Source organism: Aricia agestis, chromosome 11 (assembly GCF_905147365.1).
Source record: "Aricia agestis chromosome 11, ilAriAges1.1, whole genome shotgun sequence".
Taxonomy (NCBI): domain Eukaryota; kingdom Metazoa; phylum Arthropoda; class Insecta; order Lepidoptera; family Lycaenidae; genus Aricia; species Aricia agestis.
In genome coordinates, this window is record NC_056416.1 from 10,560,630 (window position 1) to 10,571,490 (window position 10,861).

The 10,861-nt window shown below is 35.2% G+C and overlaps 1 protein-coding gene across 1 annotated transcript in view; it reads right to left on the reverse strand.

Moving 5' to 3' along the window:
- LOC121731542 (peflin) overlaps positions 1-10,861 on the reverse strand; it is a 30,559-nt gene that overhangs the window by 14,174 nt on the left and 5,524 nt on the right. The window lies entirely within an intron of this gene.

Consider the following 10,861-nt stretch of genomic DNA (forward strand, 5'->3'; position numbering starts at 1 on the left):
CAAAGACCAAACCCGCCCGGCGTTAGATGTTACAGGTGTAATGTCTTCGGGCACTATGCATCCAAGTGTCCCCGGTCTCCTCTTCCTACTGCTAGGAAGAATGGTGGTAACAACGGCGGCGCGAGCGAGCCCGGTGACAGCGAAGCCAGTGCGACCTCCAGCATCGACAGCCAGCGTCGGGTGGACCTGTGCTGCACCAGTGACCCTGCTGGATAACTCAGCATTTCTGGTGAGCGTTTTAATGTTCTATACGATTCGGGCACAGAATGTTCTCTCATTAAGAATCTATTGCATCTAAGATTTTGATTTAAGTTTTCGGGAAAGCGACAAAGTAATACTGTGGCTTTGACTGGTATTGGACAAACTTTTCTATACAGTATCAAACAGATTTTATGTAAAGTTGTAATTGATAACTTAAATTTAGAGGTTTTATTTCATATAGTGCCTGATAAGAGATATTAGATATTGTGTTTTACTTGTGTTAGTGTTAATTTGGTCAATTCAAAAGTCTCTGTCAATTTTGATGACATTCAAACTGATGCACATTTGGAATACAAACAACAGTCAATTAATGTGCCACAGGAGTTTAGGGGCTCAGTTTCAACAGGTTTTGCTACTTCGCGCGTCACTAAGGCGAGTCCGCTCTAGTTACTAGTCGGAAAAGTCGCTCAACTCCTCGATTTAATAACTGTTGATGATAATAATGAGACAATTGACATAGATGCAATGAGAGAACAAGCGTCCCGAAATATAGCTTAAAGTGCTAGTTATGATAAAGCTAGACGCTGACAGTAATAAAGCTCTAATCCAGAAATGAGTAGTTAGTGATTTAGTTCTTATTGAAAATGATAAAAAGAAACCTTTTTAAAGTTATAAATTAACCTTTAAGAGAATTTACAAATATGCTCACGATATAGTCAGAAAGAGACCCGATCAACAAGTGCCCTTGTATTAGATATGTGATAATGTGATAATGAGGATGGTGATGAGGATATTGATAGTCATTAATCTAGTCGGCCGAAGGACTGGCCACTGCCGACGTACTGGCGTTACACATCTGCCGAAGGACTGGCACCGCCGACGTACTGGCGTTATACTTCTGCCGAAGGACTGGCACTGCCGACGTACTGGCAACATACACTATCAAAGGACTTACCAATGCCGATGTACTGGCAACACACTACTATCAAGGACTTACCAATGCCGATGTACTGGCGATTTTGTTTAAAGTGATGCCCAGATTGTTAATGTTCATTATACTAAAAGGAATACTAAGTCTTTTTTATCGTAACAACTGTGTTGATCGTGGTGTCTTGATGATTTGTTACAATAGCCTAAAAGCACTGAGATAAAAATATGTTATATTTGGGGTTTTATGATGTTTTTTTTTTTTTGTTTCAAGTAAGAGAAATCTTAACTTTCTAATTGGTAATATACTGTGGCAGGATAGCCGAACAGATTACTGTCTATGCTTTTGTCTTGTTTACAGATCAGTCACACGCGGACGTGTGAAGGTCTTGATGGCCGTGTCGGATCGAGACGTGTAGCGCCATCTGCTGGCGGGAGTTTGCACAATTTCAAATATTCACTAAACCGTTAACTACAATCCTTGCTAAGAGAGGGCGCTTTATGTCAAGAAGCGCCATACGGATTTTAATGTAAACTTTCTTTCATTAGTTTTGCCATGTTGGCGAAACTTACACACAGTAGGTGTTTTGATGTTAACATCCTTTTACATTTTGATTTTAACTTGAATACGGTTACTGATTTGATTTATTAATTTGTTATGTAATGTTGGCAGACTATGTTATAACTTGAATACGGTTATTGATTTGATTATTTGTTAAGTTATGTTGGTAGACAACGCTAACTTTCTGATTAGCTTGATCATGATTGGCGAGCTTGTTACTAATTACTAATTTGACTTTCTTTTACTACGTTAGCCATATTGTCAAGTTGCGAATTTGATTATGATCTTTACATTGATGTGTTGGCAAACTTGTTCACTTTAGCCAATCAGATTTGAAAGATTGTGTAAAGTTAAATTTCGTTAAGTTGGTACACAATGTTAAGTTTGTGATGATTGGTGGAACGCAAGCCGAAAAGGCTTGGACATGCTTCTTGGCGGGCTTGGGTGTTAACATTTTGGAAAAAAAAAAAGATTCAGACACATTCGGTTCGAGAGCCTACCAAAGGATAGCCACCAAGAAACTTGTCTGTTCCCGTGATCAAAATGTCCGAGGATCAAGAATGCCCAGATGTACCTGCTCTGGCCTCTCCTGTTCCGACATCAGAACTGGGATTAAATCGGACTTCCGACGAAGATTCACGGGTGAGCGAAAATCTTCTGCGCACGCTGCTGGAAGCCCAAAACCAGAATATGCTGGCCCTCATCAACGCCATGCACCCCGTGAGTAACCGCAAAGTTATTTTACCGGATTTCGATCCCGAAAAACCGGACGCCGACGCACGTGCGTGGTGCACGACCGCAGAGTTGTGCCTATCTGATCAGGTTTTAGAGGGTAGTGCACTTATTCTTGCCCTCAGCGGTGCGCTCAAGGGGAACGCGTCACGGTGGCTATCCCAAATATCATTTGCGGGAATGACTTGGCGCCATTTTAAGGAAATTTTCCTATCCCGATACGGCGCCATAGAAACGCCTGCCGGAAATCTGATTAATCTTCAGAACGACAAACCCAGAGTCGACGAGAATATGGCGTCCTACGCTGCGCGACTCTTCACCACATTGATGGCCCGATTTAAGGACTCCTCTGCGGAGGAGATAATTTTATCCATGGTGTTAGCCCACGTGTCTCAGTTTGATGGAAGACTGAGACGCATCGCGTTTACCACTGAAATCAAGAGCCGGGAGCAAATGCAGCGGGAACTACAAGCATGTTCCTATCCCAAGAGGAAGACTGAAGACCACGTGGCCGACGTATCGAAGCGATCGAGAGCGTCCGTCGCGCCCACCCCTCCTCGATGCTTCCGATGTGGGCGACAGGGACATCGCAGTACCGACTGCCGCTCCATGGACTCCGAAAGATCATGCGATCGTTCCAACACTTCTGCTTCTACTCATACCAAGCAAAGACCAAACCCGCCCGGCGTTAGATGTTACAGGTGTAATGTCTTCGGGCACTATGCATCCAAGTGTCCCCGGTCTCCTCTTCCTACTGCTAGGAAGAATGGTGGTAACAACGGCGGCGCGAGCGAGCCCGGTGACAGCGAAGCCAGTGCGACCTCCAGCATCGACAGCCAGCGTCGGGTGGACCTGTGCTGCACCAGTGACCCTGCTGGATAACTCAGCATTTCTGGTGAGCGTTTTAATGTTCTATACGATTCGGGCACAGAATGTTCTCTCATTAAGAATCTATTGCATCTAAGATTTTGATTTAAGTTTTCGGGAAAGCGACAAAGTAATACTGTGGCTTTGACTGGTATTGGACAAACTTTTCTATACAGTATCAAACAGATTTTATGTAAAGTTGTAATTGATAACTTAAATTTAGAGGTTTTATTTCATATAGTGCCTGATAAGAGATATTAGATATTGTGTTTTACTTGTGTTAGTGTTAATTTGGTCAATTCAAAAGTCTCTGTCAATTTTGATGACATTCAAACTGATGCACATTTGGAATACAAACAACAGTCAATTAATGTGCCACAGGAGTTTAGGGGCTCAGTTTCAACAGGTTTTGCTACTTCGCGCGTCACTAAGGCGAGTCCGCTCTAGTTACTAGTCGGAAAAGTCGCTCAACTCCTCGATTTAATAACTGTTGATGATAATAATGAGACAATTGACATAGATGCAATGAGAGAACAAGCGTCCCGAAATATAGCTTAAAGTGCTAGTTATGATAAAGCTAGACGCTGACAGTAATAAAGCTCTAATCCAGAAATGAGTAGTTAGTGATTTAGTTCTTATTGAAAATGATAAAAAGAAACCTTTTTAAAGTTATAAATTAACCTTTAAGAGAATTTACAAATATGCTCACGATATAGTCAGAAAGAGACCCGATCAACAAGTGCCCTTGTATTAGATATGTGATAATGTGATAATGAGGATGGTGATGAGGATATTGATAGTCATTAATCTAGTCGGCCGAAGGACTGGCCACTGCCGACGTACTGGCGTTACACATCTGCCGAAGGACTGGCACCGCCGACGTACTGGCGTTATACTTCTGCCGAAGGACTGGCACTGCCGACGTACTGGCAACATACACTATCAAAGGACTTACCAATGCCGATGTACTGGCAACACACTACTATCAAGGACTTACCAATGCCGATGTACTGGCGATTTTGTTTAAAGTGATGCCCAGATTGTTAATGTTCATTATACTAAAAGGAATACTAAGTCTTTTTTATCGTAACAACTGTGTTGATCGTGGTGTCTTGATGATTTGTTACAATAGCCTAAAAGCACTGAGATAAAAATATGTTATATTTGGGGTTTTATGATGTTTTTTTTTTTTTGTTTCAAGTAAGAGAAATCTTAACTTTCTAATTGGTAATATACTGTGGCAGGATAGCCGAACAGATTACTGTCTATGCTTTTGTCTTGTTTACAGATCAGTCACACGCGGACGTGTGAAGGTCTTGATGGCCGTGTCGGATCGAGACGTGTAGCGCCATCTGCTGGCGGGAGTTTGCACAATTTCAAATATTCACTAAACCGTTAACTACAATCCTTGCTAAGAGAGGGCGCTTTATGTCAAGAAGCGCCATACGGATTTTAATGTAAACTTTCTTTCATTAGTTTTGCCATGTTGGCGAAACTTACACACAGTAGGTGTTTTGATGTTAACATCCTTTTACATTTTGATTTTAACTTGAATACGGTTACTGATTTGATTTATTAATTTGTTATGTAATGTTGGCAGACTATGTTATAACTTGAATACGGTTATTGATTTGATTATTTGTTAAGTTATGTTGGTAGACAACGCTAACTTTCTGATTAGCTTGATCATGATTGGCGAGCTTGTTACTAATTACTAATTTGACTTTCTTTTACTACGTTAGCCATATTGTCAAGTTGCGAATTTGATTATGATCTTTACATTGATGTGTTGGCAAACTTGTTCACTTTAGCCAATCAGATTTGAAAGATTGTGTAAAGTTAAATTTCGTTAAGTTGGTACACAATGTTAAGTTTGTGATGATTGGTGGAACGCAAGCCGAAAAGGCTTGGACATGCTTCTTGGCGGGCTTGGGTGTTAATATTTTGGAAAAAAAAAAAGATTCAGACACATTCGGTTCGAGAGCCTACCAAAGGATAGCCACCAAGAAACTTGTCTGTTCCCGTGATCAAAATGTCCGAGGATCAAGAATGCCCAGATGTACCTGCTCTGGCCTCTCCTATTCCGACACACATATATATATATATATATATATATATATATATATATATATATATATATATATATATATATATATATATATATATATATATATATATATATATATATATATATATATTTAAATCGCCGAAGACTTGTTGCGTCTTTTCAAAGTCGAACCCTATGGCGTCTACCATTTCCAATGACTTTTTAATTGTTATTCGTGCGAATATAGTTACATTGCTGTCATGTGAATTCTATTGTCGACGAGAAATTTTGTTTACGTACGAAAATTAGATATTCAATTTCAAATAATTCTCGCTGGTTTTTTGCTTCCGTTCTCGATGGAAATCATGTGACACATTGTATATTTTTGTATTCGTTCCATGCATTTAATCGTTTTTCCTACATCCATTTAAATGTATGGATATATTGATACCGTATATTGTACTATATTAATTCCATGCATTCTACTAATTAAATGACTCCTTACTATATTTGAGATTATATCGGTACCGTATATTATTTTTGTATGTACGCCATAAACTGTTGAGTTTGTTGCTTCCTCCTAACCTTATATGTTATATCGATACATACATAGGTACCTATATAATAGATCCCAATAAATTCATTGCGTGATGTGGTCTCTGTCTACCCCAATGAGGAGTGACGATATGTATGTATGAATAGAGAATCATCCCTCTTTATGAAGTCGATTAAAATGAATTACTTATTTCTATAACTTGGAGTACATAACAGACATTAAAAACAAGTTATCCCTATATTACATAGATTAATTAAATTTTAAATTATAATTAGGTAAGTCCGCTAGGCTAACTAAAAAATATTAAGGATAATTATGATAGATATGATGTGGGAGCATTTTATTTATGTGAGCGTGTTTCTTCTGAACTTAAGTATGAACACAAAATAAAACAATTGTTTCGGTAGTAGGTATTTTTAAGTTTTATTGTTTAAAATCAAGTAGGTACAACAATAAACCCATAGTCATAATAATCAAAGTGTCAGACAAATCAAATACACCGAAATAGGAACATAAAAGTAATTTAAGAAATTAACAATTTTAAGAACGACCAGTTGAGAGGGGCGATTCCGCTAGAGACGACCCTCAACACGAATTTTTAAAGTATAGCATTTGTTACGTTTTTTTATTGAATTATAAATAAAAAGATGTATATTTACTAGCAAAAGAACTTTTATGAGTAAAAATTGTAATTTGAATGATTTAGAGCATTTTGAAGTGATATCATCTAACGGCGCGAGAAAAACTGCTTATGCCACACATGATCATTTTTACTCTAAATCACTATCTCGAAGTTAAATTTTAATACATAATATTGACTGTATAATATAAGTTTCTATTTCGTTGCAAAAAAAAAAACAATTTTGAAATAGTTTTCAAACATTATTAAAGGAAAATTGCCATGGTTGCACCCGCGATAAAAAAGGCACAAAAGTTTAGTTTTCTCGCTAAAATATGTTGTTAATAATTTAAAACTTTGTGAAAGTAAGGAGAAATGTGAGGGAAATTAGAATTAATCATTGTAACAAACTATTTTATTATTTTTAATACAAAAACAGAACCTTTAAAGTGGTTGCGCCCGCGATCGAAGCAGTACAATTGGAAATGCAACAAATTATTTTTTGACTATTCTAGTGATTTTCGTCTTATTTTATATCATTTAGGTAAACAATAACGTTAGATTATATTTGTTATTATTACTTTACATGTAATTACAAGATTTATAAAAATTTGAATGGAGTCACATCGTGTTTTATATTTTTCTAAATATTTCATGTAATACTTAACAGATGTTTCAAAATCATGATTTATATTCTTTTATTTTTAAATATTTTAGAAGAAATGCTACAAATGATAGGAAAAATAATTAATATCCTCTAGTATGTTGAAATACCGGCTCCCGGTATAAACACATATTAGCCCGTTACGTTGACATACCGGGACCCGGTATGGGTAACAGTGTTATGTTTTTCGCGCTCTAAATAACGTCATTATTTAAATTGTATATCACCCTATCCTTTCTAACACGTTACAAATGCATAAAGAAGAAACAGGCCGACTAGTGACGCCAAAACTCGCGCAGCTTTAGTGAAAAAAATTTAAACACGAGTCATTCAAAACTGCGCCATATTGCTGTGGCAGTTCTTTGTTTTATGATCATGTGATTTATGATCATGTTTTGTGTAAAAAATATGTATGGTGGCACTTGAATTTTGATTTGTATTTTAAACCTAATGTGATAAGTTGTAAATAAAATATATTGATTACTTCCAAATGTTGTTGTAATTAAAATTATAACCGAAACTTATCTAATATCACAGTACTTTATGTTGAAAGTTCTATATTAGCTATAATTGAGTATTTATATAGAAATGGTTGAAAGTGAATAAAGATTATTCAATTTACAATAAGATTTATAACTTGAATTGACTTGATTCGTACTAGATACGGAAAAAATCCAGTAACAGTAAAAGTCTAGGGCTGTCTGTTGACCATACCGGCTCCCGGTACCACAGACACAGCAAAGTGGCTAATGTCATTTCAACATACTAGAGGATATTTAATATTGTTCTTTGAAAAAAAATATTTTTACTTATAATTCGCCCATATTCTTTTAAATTATAAATATTAATTTTGAATTAACCGAAATACAGCACACCTGTGCTGTAGTTCGGTTTTATAACAATACATCGAAAAAGGTTTGCTTAAGTTACATTATTTAATTGTTTTTAGTGATTTAGATGATTTCTTTTCTGAGATCGATAAATGACTGATAATTAAAAAATAAGAAAATTTTAAATAGTATTATTACAATTTACTAATAATATTATGTATTGCATATCAAAAATGTAGAAATTAGTGGCAGACTTATGAATAAATTCAATTTCTTTAGACTCGTTGCGCCCGCGATATTCTGATGTTGCACCCGCGATCGTGAAAATTGTTAATAATTCCTAGTACTAATTACTCAAATTAATTGTATCTAGTTAAATAATTTCTTTGTCTTATACACTTTTGAAATATGGGTTAATAAATTACTAAAAGTTCCACAATTAGCAGTATTCTCAAATGAACCCGTCCGAGTTCTTAATAGAGGACCAATTTAGTTGCACCCGCGATAGCACTTGAAACATGTTTTGTGGCTTTTCTTAGATTTAATTTTAGTTTTCATTTACAATTTATGATTGAACTAGTTAAAATGTATACCTTCAAAAGATAATTTATTAATAAATGTGTTTTATTTTGTCAGTAGGACGCTTTAAGTGCGTCAAAATGTTGCACCCGCGATAATGGAATCGCCCAGAGGCTAATTTACTGTGACATTGACTATAATTAACTTGTGTGTGTAAGCAATACTAGTTTTCAATTTTGGCTCTGCCCACGTGACAAGTTGATAAAATTTAACAAATTGAAATTCGTTATTAGCCGTTTAGGCGTTAAAAAAATAAAACGAAAATGCTTAGAAAAATATTAACCTGAAGAATCACATATCAGACATACCTATCAGTACAAAGTCTCAAAAAAAGGCCCTTTAGGCGTCGAAAAGAAAAATAAAAACGCTTAAAAAATTATTAACGTACCTATCAAAAATAAGATAAATCAGTCCAAAATCTCAAAAAATTACACAACTACACAAAAATTACACAACAATACTTTGTTTGTAAATTTAAATTATGGTTATTATCTATAATAGTACCTATTATTTCTGTTTATTTGTTTTGTACAAAAAGAGGACGGTATTTGATTATAATACAAGTTCACAATAATAATAAATTTGTTCGTAAGTAGTAGGTTAACGCGCGCGCGTAAACAAACACGACGCGACGTTGCGTTCTGTGCTGTGATAGTCATAGTCAATCATGGTTGTCGTGATTGATGTAGATCGTTTCGATCGTTTTTTGTACCTTTTGTTTATTGTATAAAGTTTGATTAATTTTAAACATTGATTTGATTTGTTATCTAATTTTAATTGCCTGAAATGTAAAATCAACGATATGCGATCAGTAGTTGGGAAAGGGTCCGGTGGCTTTAACACAGTTTATACTGTAACCTAGCTAAGCTGCCGGTTGCGATCTTAACATTCTAATATAAAAAACCATTGAAAATAAAATAATTTGCATGTTGTAATTGTCTAGATTAAGGTTTTTATGTTATCGAGCTGAATAAAAGTACATTATTATTATTATAAGTATGCCATCACAGTTACTATAAATCTTGTCAAGGGTGTCGATTTATGAATGAAGAAAGTCACCAAGTCAAGATTTAAAAAAAATCTCAGAACACTGTACAGTGTACAGCCTAGCCCATGACCCGGTAACCACTTGACGTTGAGTTTCGATGCACTTGTTTGGGCTATTTCACTTTTCATTACCGTGGCTTTCTAATAGCGAAAGAATTATTTAAATTGGTTCAGTAGTCTCGTAACTCGTAAGTTAAATAGTAATAAGCAAACGATTAAATATTTCGTCTCTACAATATTAGTAAGTATAGATATTTAAAAATACATTAGTCCCAACCCAATTCGCAGTCTAAACTCAGTCACTGATGGGCTTTTGTTTAAAATATACAATAGGTAAGTACTTATCAAAGAAAATCATATACGTAGGTATGTAGGTAGGGACATAGTAGTTAATACAATCGATCCAAAATACTTTTAGACAGGTAAGTATCTATATAAACAGTTCAACAACAAACAGGACACTCGACGTCAGGATAATGATAGTAAATTGCATATTTACAAATGCTGCACCAGAAAAATGAAGATTTATAAAGCGATTTTATGTTCTTTCGTTTCATAGGTAGAACAAAATGATTAATAATAATATTGATATTATTCTTGGTCGTTGCACCACAATTAAAACATTTTTTTTGTATTACAAAATGGGTCGACGGCCATTTTATTTTGTCTTTAAAATAGTTTTTAAAATCACTTCTTTTAAAAAAAACGATCTACATCAATCACGACAACCATGATTGACTATGACTATCACAGCACAGAACGCAACGTCGCGTCGTGTTTGTTTACGCGCGCGCGTTAACCTACTACTTACGAAAAAATTTATTATTATTGTGAACTTGTATTATAATCAAATACCGTCCTCTTTTTGTACAAAACAAATAAACAGAAATAATAGGTACTATTATAGATAATAACCAAAATTTAAATTTACAAACCAAGTATAAATTAAAACCTACTAGGTACTTACCTACTCATTATTTTTAATATACTTAATGGGATACTTACTTACTAATGAGAGTATCCTAGCACTTCTTTTTATTGTGCCTGTTATTTTACTTCCACTGGGTGAATCTACTCAAAATGTTATTTTAGGCCAAAAATTGTATTTTTTAAAAAAAACCCTTAAATATTGCTCTGAATGTTTCTGGTGTTAAAAGACACCGAAATAGAATTCCCTTTCTGTAAGAGTCACGAAAAAAATTTAAATAATTTAAGAGATATTTAATATTA